We start from the raw sequence: 13,496 nt of genomic DNA on the forward strand, positions 1-13,496 counted from the left end.
TTCCGGGCATGCCAGAACCAAATCTCAGACGTGCCGCAACCACGTGCCGGAAACGCCTGAACCACCTCCCAGATAGACTGGAACCCCCTGCCGGACCCGCCTGAACCACCAGCCGAGCACGCCGGAACCACCTGCTCGACTCACCAGAACCACCTACCGGAAACACCAAAATCACCTGCCGGCTATGCCAGAACCACTTGTCGGACTCTCCGGGATCACCTGGCGGGCACGCCGGAACCACTTGCTCGACTCGCTGGAAGCACCTGCTGGACACACCCAAATCACATGCTGGCTATGCCAGTACCACTTGGCGGACTCTCCGGGATCACCTGGTGGGCATGCCGGAACCACCTCTCAGACGTGCCGCAACCAAGTGCCGGACACGCTGGAGCCACCTCCCAGACAGACCGGAACCACATGCCGGACCGGCCAGAACCACTTGCCGAGAACCCCGGGACCACCTGCCGGACACGCCAAAATCACCTGCCGGCTATGCCAGAATCACTTGGAGGACTCTCTGGGATCAGCTACCGGGCATGCCGGAACCACCTCTCAGACGTGCTAGAACCACATGAGGGACATTCCGGAATAACCTGCCGGGCATGCCGGAACCACCTCTGAGATGTACCAGAACCACGTGCCGGACACGCCAGAAACACGTCCTGGAAAGACTGGAACCACCTGCCAGAGACGCCTGAACCACCTGCCGAGCACGCAGGAACCACCTGCTCGAATTGCAGGACCCACTTACCAGACATGCCAAAATCACATGCCAGCTGCACAAGAACCACTTGTCAGACACTCCGGAATCACCTGCCAGGCATGATGGAACCACATTTCAGACGTGCTACAACCACGTGCCGGAGACTCTGGAAGCACCTGCCGAGCTCACTGGAACCACCTTCTCGACCTGGCGGAACCACCTCTCAGACGTGCCAGAAACACGTACTGGAGTTGCTGGAAACACCTGCTGTGCATGCCACAACCGCCTGCTCGAGTCCCAGGGCACACCTGCCGAACATGCCAAAATCACCTGCCGGCTACACCAGAACCACTTGCCGGACATTCTGGAATCACCTGACGGGCATGCCGGAACCACCTCTCAGACGTGCCAGAACCATGAGCCAGAGACGCCGGAAGCACCTGCCGAGAATGCCGGAAGTATCTGACCCACTCCACAGAACCACCTGCCGGACACGCAAAAATCACCTGCCGGCTACGCCAGAACCACTTGCTGGACACTACGGAATCACCTGCCCGGCATGCCGGAACCACCTCTGAGACGTGCCATAAGCAAGTTCCGGACATGCCAGAACCACCTAGCAGACAGAACAGAACCACCTGCTGGACACGCCTGAACCACCTGACGAGCAAGCCGGAACCACCTGCTCGACTCACAGGACCCACCTGTCGGACACGTCAAAATCACCTGCCGGCTACGCCAGAACCACTTAGTGGACAATCCAGAATCACGTGCCAGGCATGTCAGAACCACCTCTCAGAAGTGGCATAACCACCTGCCGGAGACGCCAGAAGCACCTGCCGAGCTCGCTCAAACCACATGCTCGAGTCACCGGAGCCACCTGCCGGACACGCCAAAGTGACCTGCCGGCTACACCAGAACCACTTGGTGGACAATCCGGAATCACCTGGCGGGCATGCTGGAACCACCTCTCAGACGTGCTGGAACCAAGTGCTGGACACGCCGGAACCACCTCCCGGACAGACCGGAACCACCTGCCGGACCTGCCTGAATCACCTGCAGAGCAGGCCGTGACCTCATACTGGACATGCCAAAATTACCTGCCGGCTACGCCGGAATCACTTAGAGTAGTCTCCTGGATCACCTGCTGGGCATACCGGAACCACATCTGAGACTTACCAGAACTATGTGCCAGACACCCCTGAACTACGTCCTGGACAGACTGGAACCACCTGCCGAGCACGCAGGAACCACCTGCTCAACTCGCAGGACCACTTCCCGGACATGCCAAAATCACATGCCGGCTGTGCCAAAACCACTTGCCGGACACTCCAGAATCACCTGCCGGGCAAGCCGGAACCACCTCTCAGACGTGCTAGAAACACATGCTGGAGTCGCTGGAAGCACCTGCCGAGCATGCCGGAACCACCTTCTCGACTCACAGGACCCACCTGCCGGACACGCCAAAATCACCTGCCGGCTATGCCAGAACCACTTGCTGGAAATTCCGGAATCACCTGCTGGGCATGCCGGAACCAACTCTCAGATGTGCGAGAACCATGAGTCAGAGACGCCGGAAGCACCTGCCGAGAATGCCTGAAGTACCTGATGCACTCCACAGAACCATCTGCCAGAAACCCCAAAATCACCTGCCGGCTACGCCAGAACCACTTGGCGGACACTCCGGAATCACCTGTCAGGCATGCCGGAACCAGCTCTCAGACATGCCAGAACCACGTGCCGGACATGCTGGAACCACCAACCGCACAGAACGGAACCACCTGCCGGACATGCCTGAACCAACTGCTGAGAATGCCAAGAACACCTGCTCGACTCGCAGGACCCACCTGCCTTACACGCCAAAACACCTGCCGGCTACGCCAGAACCACTTAGTGGACAATCCGGAATCACGTGCCGGGCATGCCAGAACCACCTCTCACACGTGCCAGAACCACGTGCCGGAGACGCCGGAAGCACCTGCCGAGCTCACCCAAACAACATGCTCGACTCGCCGGAGCCACCTGCCGGACATGCCAAAATCACCTGCCGACTATGCCAAAACTACTTGGCAGACACTCCAGAATCACCTGCCAGGCATGCAGGAACCACCTCTCAGACGTTCCAGAACCACATGTCGGACACTCCGGAATCACCTGCTGAGCATGCCAGAACCACCTGATCCACTCCCCAGAACTACCTGCTGGACATGCCAAAATCACCTGCTGGCTACGCCAGAACCACTTGCTGGACACTCCGGTATCACCTGCCTGGCATGCTGGAACCACCTCTAAGACATGCCAGAACAACGTGCCAGAGACACCGGATGCACTGGCCGAACACGCCGGAAACACCTGCAGAGCAAGCCGTGACCTTGTAAAGGACATGCCAAAATTACCTGCCGGCTACACCAGAATCACTTAGAGGAGTCTCCTGGATCACCTGCTGGGCATGCGGGAACCACCTCTGAGAGGTACCAGAACCACGTGCCAGACTCGCCGGAACTACGTCCTGGACAGACTCAAACCACCTGCTGGACACGTCTGAACCACCTGCCGAGCACGCCGGAACCACCTGCTCGACTCCCAAGGCCCACCTGCCGGACATGTCAAAATCACATGCCAGCTGCGCCAGAACCACTTGTTGGACACTCCGGAACCACCTGCTTGACTCGCCGGAACCACCTGCCGGACACGCCAAAATCACCTGCCGGCTACACCAGAACCACTTGGCAGACACTCTGGAGTTCCATGCCGGACATGCCAGAACACCCTTCACATGTCCCAGAACCACGTGAGGGACACGCCAGAACCACCTCCTGGACAGATCGGAACCACCTGCCGGACACGCCAAAATCAACCGCTGGCTACGCCAGAACCACTTGGCGGACAGTCCGGAATCGCCTGCTGGGCATGCAGGAACCATGTCACAGATGTGCCAGAATCATGTGCCAGACACACCGGAACCACCTCCCGGACAGACCGGAACCACCTGAGGGACCAGCCTGAACCACCTGCCAGGCACGCCGGAAGCACCTGGTCGACTCTCCAGAAACACCTGCCTGATATGACAAAATCACCTGACAGCTATGCAAGAACCACATGCCGGACAAACTGGAACCACCTGCCGAGGATGCCGGAATCATGTGCTCAACTTGCAGGAACCACCTGCCAAACACGCCAAAATAACCTGCTGGCTACGCCACAACGATGTGGCAGACAGTCTGGAATCACCTGAAGGGCATGCCAGAACTACCTTTCAGATGTCTCAGAATGACGTGCCAGGCACGCCAGAACCACCTCCCGGACAGACTGGAACCACCAGCCGGGCACACCTGGACCACCAGCCAAGCACTGTCGAACCACCTGCTCGACTCACCGGAACCACCTGCCGGACATGCCTGAACCACTTGGCGGTCACTCCAGAATCACCTGCCGGGCATGCCAGCACCACCTGTCAGATGTGCCAGAACCACGTGCCAAAGATACCGGGAGCACCTGCCCAGCATGCCGGAGCCACTTGCTCGACTCGCTGGAAGCAGCTGCTGGACACGTCCAAATCACATGCTGGCTACGCCAGAACCACTTGAGGGACTCTCTGGAATCACCTGCCGGACAGGCTGGAACTACCTCTCAGACGTGTCAGAACCACATGCCAGACACGCCGGAACCACCTCCTGGGCAGACTGGAACCACCTGCTGGACCCACCTGAACCACCTACCAGACAAGCTAAAATCACCTGCTGGCTACGCCAGAACCACTTGTCGGACTCTCCTGGATCACCTGCCGGGCATGCTGGAACCACCTCTCAAACCTGCCAGAACCATGTGCCAGAGACGCCAGAAGCACCTGCCGCGCTCGCCTGAACCACCTGCTCGACATGCCGGAACCACCTGCTGGACACGTCAAAATCACCTGCCGGCTATGCCAGAACCACTTAGTGGACAATCCAGAATCACCTGCCAGGCATGCCACAACCACCTCTCAGACGTGCCAGAACTACGTGGCGGAGAGTCCGGAATCACCTGCTGGGCATGCCGGAAACACCTCTCTGATGTACCAGAACCACGTGCCGGAGACACAGGAACCACGTCTTGGAAAGACTGGAACCACCTGCTGGACACGACAGTACCACCTGCCGAGCATGCTGGAACCACCTGCTCAACTCGCAGGACCCACCTACTGGATACGCCAATATGACCTGCCGGCTGCACCAGAACCACTTGTCAGACAGTCCAGAATCACCTGCCGGGCATGACAGAACTCCCTTCAGATGTGTCAGAACCACGTGAAGTACACGCCAGAACCACCTCACGGACTGAACTGAACAACATGAGGGACATGCTAAAATCACCTGAAGGCTACACCAGAACCACTTGGCGGAATCTCCGGAATCACCTGTCGGGCATGCCAAACCCACCTCTCAGACGTGCCAGAAACATGTGCAGGACACGCCGGAACCACCTGCCGAGTATCCCGGAACCACCTGATCCACTCCCCAGAACCACCTGCTGGACACGCCAGAATCACCTGCCGGCTACACCAGAACCACTTGGCAGACACTCCGGAATGACTTGCCAGGCATGCTGGAACCACCTCTCAGATGTGCCAGAACCACGTAGCGGACATGCCGGAACCACCTACTGGACAGACCGGAACCACCTGCTGGACACGCCAGAACCACCTGCCAAGCACGCCGAAGCCACCTGCTCGACTCTCCGGAACCACCTGCCGGACACGTCAAAATCACCTGCTGGCTATGCCAGAACCACGTGGCGGACAGTCTGGAATCACCTGCTGGGCATGCCGGAACCACATCCTGGACAGACTGGAAACACCTGCCTGACATGCTTGAACCACCTGCCGGGCACGCCGGAACCACCCCTCAGATGTCCCAGAATCACATGTCGGAGACACCGGAAGCACCTGCCCAGCATGCTGGAAGTACCTGATCCACTCCCCAGAACCACCTACAGGAAACGCCAAAAACACCTGCCGGCTACGCCAGAACCACGTGCCAGAGACGCCAGAATCACCTGCCGAGCTCGCCGGAACCACCTGCTCGACATGCCGGAACCACCTGCCAGACACACCAAAATCACCTGCCGGCTACGCCAGAACCACTTGGCGGACACTCCGGGAATCACCTATCGGGCATGCCAGAACCACCTCTCAGACGTGCCTGAGAAAACTGCTGGACACGCTGGAACCACCTCCCAGACAGACTGGAACCACTTTCCCAACACGCCTGAACCACCTTACTAGCACGCCGGAACCACCTGCTCGACTCGCTGGAACCACCTGCTGGATATGCCAAAATCACCTGCCGGCTACGCCAGAACCACTTGGCCGACACTCCAGAATATCCTGCCGGGCATGCCGGAACCACCTCTCGGATGTGCCAGTACAACGTGCTGGACGCCCCGGACCACTTCCGTGAAAGTCCAGAACCACCTGATGGACGCGCCTTCTGCACCTGCCAAGAATGCCAGAAACACCTGCTCGACTCCCGGGAACCACCTACAGGGAAACTGTCATAGAAATGCAGGTCAAACGCCATTTCTTGCCAGTCCTTAACTCGCCACTTTAGAACTTCTGCTTCTGCCACAATTCCACCTTGCCAACCCGGCTCAGACGAAATGCCTACATCTTCCCCTGAAGAAACTGGGCTGAGTCACAAAGGACTGAGCGTCCACCTGCTTAGGAGGAGATAGACAATAGGCTTTTTACAAGCCACCGTTGTGCACTGGTGGAGAGAGTGTGGGAAAGCAGCTATGTCAGAAAGGCCCCTTTGCTCTCAGCCGTGCCCTCCATTGCTCAAGAGGTGGAAGGCACAAGGCACTGGCTCTTGATCCACCCCTCAATGGGAGACAAACCACATCTTGTCCTGCTTCCAGGTCTTTGGGAAGCTGAGAAAAAACTCCTTTTCCACAGTGCTCTTAGAGCGTCCTGGGAACATCTCATACAAAGGAGGCTGAACGCCGTTTCTTTTCAGCACTTCACTCGTCGGTCTGGAACATCTGCATCCTGAACATTTCCACCTTGCCAACCCAGGTCAGATGAAATGCCTACATCTTCCCCTTGAGCAATGGGGATAGGCCCGGATGATTGTGGTTCCACATGCTGAGGAGGAGACAGACAATAGGCTTTTAACTAACCACCAAGTGCAATGGTTGGGAGAGTGTCAGAAAGCACCAATGGCAGAAAGCCCCCTTTGCTCTCAGCCGTGCCCTCCATTGCTCTGCAGGTGGAAGGCACAAAGCACTGCCTCCATCCTTCAATGGGAGACAAGCCATAAACTGTCTTGCCTCCAGCTCTTTAGGAAGCTGACAAACAACTCGCCTTCCACAGTCCTGTTACAGCATACCAGGAACCTCTCATACAAAGGCAGCTCAAAAGCCATTTTTTCCCATCCCTTAACTCACAACTTTAGGACTTCTGCTTCTGCCGCAATTCCACCTTGCCAACCTGGCTCAGACGAAATGCCTACATATTCCCCTGAAGCAACTGGGCTGAGTCCCAAATGATTGAGCGTACACGTGCTTAGGAGGCAATAGACTGCACGCCTATTTCCAACCACCATTGTGCACTGCTGGAGAGAGTGTCAGAAAGCAGCTATATCAGAAAGGCCCCTTTGCTCTCAGCCATACCCTCCATTGCTCAAGAGGTGGAAGGCACAAGGCACTGGCTCTGGATCCACCCCTCAATGGGAGACAAACCACATCTTGTCCTGCTTCCAGCTCTTTAGGAAGCTGAGAAAAAACTCTCTTTCCACAGTGCTCTTACAGCGTCCTGGGAACATCTCATACAAACGCAGCTGAACGCCGTGTCCTTTCAGCCCTTAACTCGCCAATCTGCAACATCTGCTTCTGCCGCATTTCCACCTTGCCAACCCGGCTCAGACGAAATGCCTACATCTTCCCCTTGAGCAATGGGGACGAAGCCCGGATGATTGTGGTTCCACATGCTGAGGAGGAGACAGACAATAGGCTTTCAACGAACCGCCCTTGAGCAATGGTTGGGGGAGTGTCAGAAAGCACCAATGTCAGAAAGGCCCTTTACTCTTGGCCGTGCCCTCCATTCCTCTAGATGTAGGAGGCACAAGGCACTGGCACCACCGCTGAAGGGGATCAGAAAGCACCTATGGCAGAAAGCCCCCTTTGCTCTCAGCCATGCCCTCCATTGTTCTGCAGGTGGAAGGCACAAAGCACTGCCTCCATCCTTCAATGTGGCGGATGCAAGATCCACGTGTTTGTCACTCATGGCTCACACACAGCTGAGGTGGGGCTCATGCATGGCTGTGGTGCTGCTTAGGCGCGGATCACACTTGATTGTGGCATGGTTGGCACATTGTTCAGGCGTGGCAGGCAGGTGGCTCCAGCGTGGCTGACACGTGCTTCAAGTGAGGCGGGCGTGTGGTTAAATGGGGACTGGCACGTGGTTCAGTTGTGGCTGGCATGTGACTTCGGCATGGCTGAGATGAGACTCTGGCGTGGCTTACACGTTTTTCAGGCATGGCTGTTCATGACTCAGGTGAGGCAGCCACGGGACACAGGCGTGATGTGACATCACGCAGGTGTGGCTCGCACCTGGTTCATGCCTGGCCTTCACGTGGCTCAGGGCTGGCTGGTGGGTGCTTCACGCAGGAGTGCCAGGTGTTTCAGGTTTGGCTGACACATGACGCAGGCCTGGCTGACACGTGACTCAGGCCTTCATCGCACATTATCCATGCCTGGCAGACATGTGTTTCATGCATGGGTTACATGTCATTCTTTTGTGGCACACACGTGACTCACTCCCTACTGACACATGGCTCCCACCTACTCAGACATGGCAGGCACGTGGGTCACGCATGGACCAGCCATGATTCATGAGTGGCTCCCTTGTGGTTCACACCTTGAACATGTGTGATTCACAGTTGTTTCCCGTGTGGTACAAGTGTGTCACATGTGGTTCAGTCATGGTTTAGGTGTGGCTCCCAAACTGTTCAGGTGTAACCCAGGTGTCGCTCACACATGACTCATGTGCGTGTCACCTATGGTTGAGGAGTGTTTCACCCGTGATTCAGGCGTGGCTCACACGTGCTGCAGGCATGGCTCAGCCATGGCTCACATGGAGTTCAGGTGAGCCTCAGATGGGGGCCAGGTGTGGCTGACACATGATTCAGGAGTTTGTCACACATGGCTAACATTTGTCTCAGGTGAGACTAACGACTGGCTGGGGCATGGCTCTGGCATGGTTGGCTCGTGTCTCAGGCATGTCTGACATGAGACTCAGGCGTTGCTGACATGTGTTTCAGGCAAGTGATTCAGGTGTTTCGGACACGGGTTCCAGTGGTGTGTGAGGCTTCGTTCAGGCCACAGTGACACGTGCTTGCTGTGTAGCTGACACTTGGTGTGTCACAGTTGACACATGGCTCAGGCATGCCTGACGTGGTTCAGATGTGGGTGACAGGTGATTCAGGTGTGGCTGGCACTTTTCTGATGCGGGACAGACACATGATGCAGACATGGCTCAGATGTTACTCAGGCATTCATCGCACTTTATCCATGTGTGGCAGGAATGTGGTCACACGGGGGACATGTCATACAGGTATGGCTCCCACGGTGCTGAAACGCGGCGCCCACATACTCAGTCATGGCTGGCACGTGGCTCATGCAGGCCTCAGCTGTGTTTCATGTGTGGCTCCCCTGAGGTTCATGTGTGGTTCAAGCATTGAACATGAGTGCTTCTCATGCAGTTCAGATGTGGTTCAAGGGTGCCTCACATGTCGTTCAGGCATGGTTCAGTTGTGGCTCACACACAGTTCTGATGTAATTCAGACATGGCTCACACATGACTTGTGTGCGTCACAAATGCTGCAGGAGACTTTCACACATGATTTATGCATGGCTCACACATTGTGCAAGTGCAGCTCAGCCAAGCTCACACGTGATGCAGGCATGCCACAGAACTGGGTCACATGTGGCTGATGCAAGATTCAGGCATTTGTCATGCATGGCTCGCACACGGCTGAGGTGTGGCTCATGCATGGCTGTGGTGCTGCTCTGGTGTGGCTCACATTGGATTGTGGCATGGTTGGCACGTGGTCCAGGCATGGCAGGCAGGTGGCTCCAGCGTGGCTGACACGTGCTTCAAGTGAGGCGGGCGTGTGGTTTAATTGGGACTGACACATGGTTCAGTCGTGGCTGGCACGTGACTTCAGCATGGCTGAGATGAGACTCAGGCGTGGCTCACACGTTTTTCAGGCATGGTTGACACAACTCAGGTGAGGCAGCCACGTGACACAGGCGTGACTGTCACATCACGCAGGTGTGGCTCGCACCTGGTTCATGCATGGCCTTCATGTGGCTCAGGGCTGGCTGGTGCATGGTTCACGCTGGGGTGCCAGGTGTTTCAGGTGTGGCTGACACATGATGCAGGCATGGCTGACACATGACTCAGGCATTCATCGCACATTATCCATGCCTGGCAGACATGTGTTTCATGCATGGGTTACATGTCGTTCATGTGTGGCACACACGGGACTCACTCCCTGCTGACACATCTCCCACCTACTCAGATGTGGCTGGCATGTGGCTCATGCATAGACCAGCCATGATTCATGAGTGGCTCCCTTGTGGTTCACGTGTGGTTCAAACCTTCAACATGTGTGCTTGACACGTGTTTCCAATGTGGTTCAAGTGTGTCTCATTTGGTTCAGTCATGGTTCAAGTGTGGCTCCCAAATTGTTCAGGTGTAACGCAGGTGTGGCTAACACACGGCTCGTGTGCATGTCACCTATGGTTCAGGAGTGTTCCACCCGTGATTCAGGCGTGGCTCACACGTGGTGCAGGCATGGATCTGCCATGGCTCACATGTAGTTCAGTTGAGCCTCAGACCGGGGCCAGGTGTGGCTGACACATGATTCAGGAGTTTGTCACACATGGCTGGCACGTGGCTCAGGCATGTCTGACACGAGATTCCGGCGTTGCTGGCATGCATTTCAGCCATGGGATTAAGGCGTGTCGCACACGGGTTCCATTGGTATGTGATGCTTCATTCAGGCCACAGTGACACGTGATTGCTGTGTGGCTGACACTTGGTGTGTCACAGTTGACACATGGCTCAGGCGTGGCTGACATGTGGTTCTGATGTGGGTGACAGGTGATTCAGGTGTGGCTGGCAATTTTCTGATGTGGGGCTGACGCATGATGCAGGCATGGCCCACAAGTGACTCAGGCATTCATCACAAATTATCCATTCCTGGCAGACATGTGTTTCATGAATGGGTTACATGCCATTCATCTGTGACTCACTTGCTGCTGACACATGGCTCCCACCTACTCAGACATGGCAGGCAAGTGGCTCACGCATGGCCAAGCCATGTTTCACGAGTGACTCCCTTGTGGGTCTCGTGTGGTTCAAACCTTCAACATGTGTGCTTCTCACGTGTTTCCCATGTGGTTCAAGTGTGTCTCATGTGGTTCAGTCATGGTTCAAGTGTGGCTCCCAAATGGTTCAGGTGTAACGCAGGTGTGGCTAACACACGGCTCGTGTGTGTGTCACAGATGGTTCAGGATTGTTCCACCCGTGATTCAGGCGTGGCTCACACGTGGTGCAGGCATGGCTCAGCCATGGCTCACATGGAGTTCAGGTGAGCCTCAGATGGGGTCCAGGTGTGGCTGACACATGATTCAGGAGTATGTCAAACATGGCTAACACATGTCTCAGGTGAGACTCACGCCTGGCTTGGGCATTGATCTGGCATGGTTGGCACGTGGCTCAGGCATGTCTCACATGAGACTCAGGCGTTGCTGACATGTGTTTCAGACATGAGATTCAGGTGTGTCGGACATGGTTTCCAGTGGTGTGTGAGGCTTCGTTCAGGCTGCAGTGACACGTGATTGTGGTGTGGCTGACACTTGGTGTGTCTAGGTGACGCATGGCTCAGGTTTCCCTGACGTGGTTCCGATTGGGGTGACAGGTGATTCAGGTGTGTCTGGCACTTTCCTGATGTGGGGAGGACACATGACGCAGGCATGGCTGACACGTGACTCAGGCATTCATCGCACAGTATCCATGGGTGGCAGGAATGTGGTCACATGTAGGACATGTCATACAGGCGTGGCTCCCACATTGCTGAAACGTGACCCCCACATACTCAGTCATGGCTGCCACGTGGCTCACACAAGGCTCAGCTGTGTTTCGTGTGTGGCTCCCCTGTGGTTCATGTGTGGTTCAAGCATCGAACATGTGTGTTTCAGATGTGGTTCAAGGGTGTCTCACATGTGGTTCATGCACAGCTCACACGTGGATCGGGTATGTTTCAGGCGTGGCTCACACATGACTAGTATGGGTCCCATATGGTAGAGGACACTTTCACACGTGGTTGCGGCCTAGCTCAGCCCTGGCTCACAAGTGATGCAGGCGTGCCACTGAAGTGGCTCACCTGTGGCTGACACATGATTCAGGCTTTTGTCATGCATGGCTCCCACATGGCTAAGGTGTGGCTCATGAATGGCTGAGGTGTTGGTGAGGCATGGCTCACATGTGTTTGTCTCATGGTGGGCACGTGGGACAGGCATGGTGGGCACATTGTGCCAGTGTGGCAACACGTGCTTCAAGTGAGGCTGACCTGTGGTTCAAGTGTGACTGGCACTTGGTTCAGGCCTGGATGGCAGGTGACTTTGGCATGGCTGAGAAGTGACTCAGGCATGGCTCACACGTTATTCAGGCGAGGCTGACACTACACAGTTGAGGTGGCCGAAGGACACTATAGTGCCTGACACGTCATGCAGGTGTGGTTCACACATGGTTCATGCATGGCCTTCGTGTGTTTCAGGTGTGGCTGGTGCACGGTTCACGCATGGGTGGCCGGTGGTTCAGGCGAGGCTGACATGTGACACAGGCATGTGAGAAACATGACTCTGGTGTGGCTGACACATGTCTTATGCATGGCTGACAGCCTACTCAGGCCTTTATCGCACAGTATCCATACGTGGCGTACACTTGCTTCACCCATGGGGGACATGTCGTTCTCTTGTGGCTCCCACGTGACTCACACGTTGCTGACATGAGGCTCCCACATACTCAGGCGTGTCTGGCAAGTGGCCCACGCATGGCTCAGCCATGTTTCACGTGCGGATCCCATGTGCCTCATGTGTGGTTCAAGCATTGAACATGTGTGCTTCACACGTGCTTCACATGTGGGTCAAGTGTGTCACATGAGGTTCAGGCATGGTTCAGGGAGGCTCACCAGTGGTTCAGGTGGAACTCAGGTTTGGATCACACATGACTCAAGTGGACGTCTCATATGGTTCAGGGGGCTTTCATCTGTGATTCATGTGTGGCTCGCAGGTGGTTCAGCAGTGGCTGGGCCATGGCTCACATGTAGTTCAGGCGTTCCTCTACCCGGGGTCAGGTGTGGCTGACTCGCGATTCAGGAGTGTGTCACACATGGCTAACACATTTCTCTGGTTAGGCTCATGCATGGGTGGGGTGTTGATCTGACCTTGCTCACATGTGCCTCGGGCGTTTCTGACACGTGTCTCAGGCATGGCACACATTTTGTTCAGGTGTGGCTGAGGCTTGGTTCAGGCATGGGTGACTGGTGGTTCAGGCATGGCTGACATGTGACTCAGGCATGTGTGAAACATGCCGGGTGTTGGTGACACTTGACTCAGGCATTCATCGCACAGTATCCATGTGTGGCAGACGTGTGGGCACATGTGTGTGACATGCCGTACAGATGTGGCTCCCACAGGTCTCACGTGTTGCTGAAACGGGGCTACCACGTACTCAGTCATGGCTGGC

This window comes from Equus caballus, chromosome 6 (assembly GCF_041296265.1).
Source record: "Equus caballus isolate H_3958 breed thoroughbred chromosome 6, TB-T2T, whole genome shotgun sequence".
Classification (NCBI taxonomy): domain Eukaryota; kingdom Metazoa; phylum Chordata; class Mammalia; order Perissodactyla; family Equidae; genus Equus; species Equus caballus.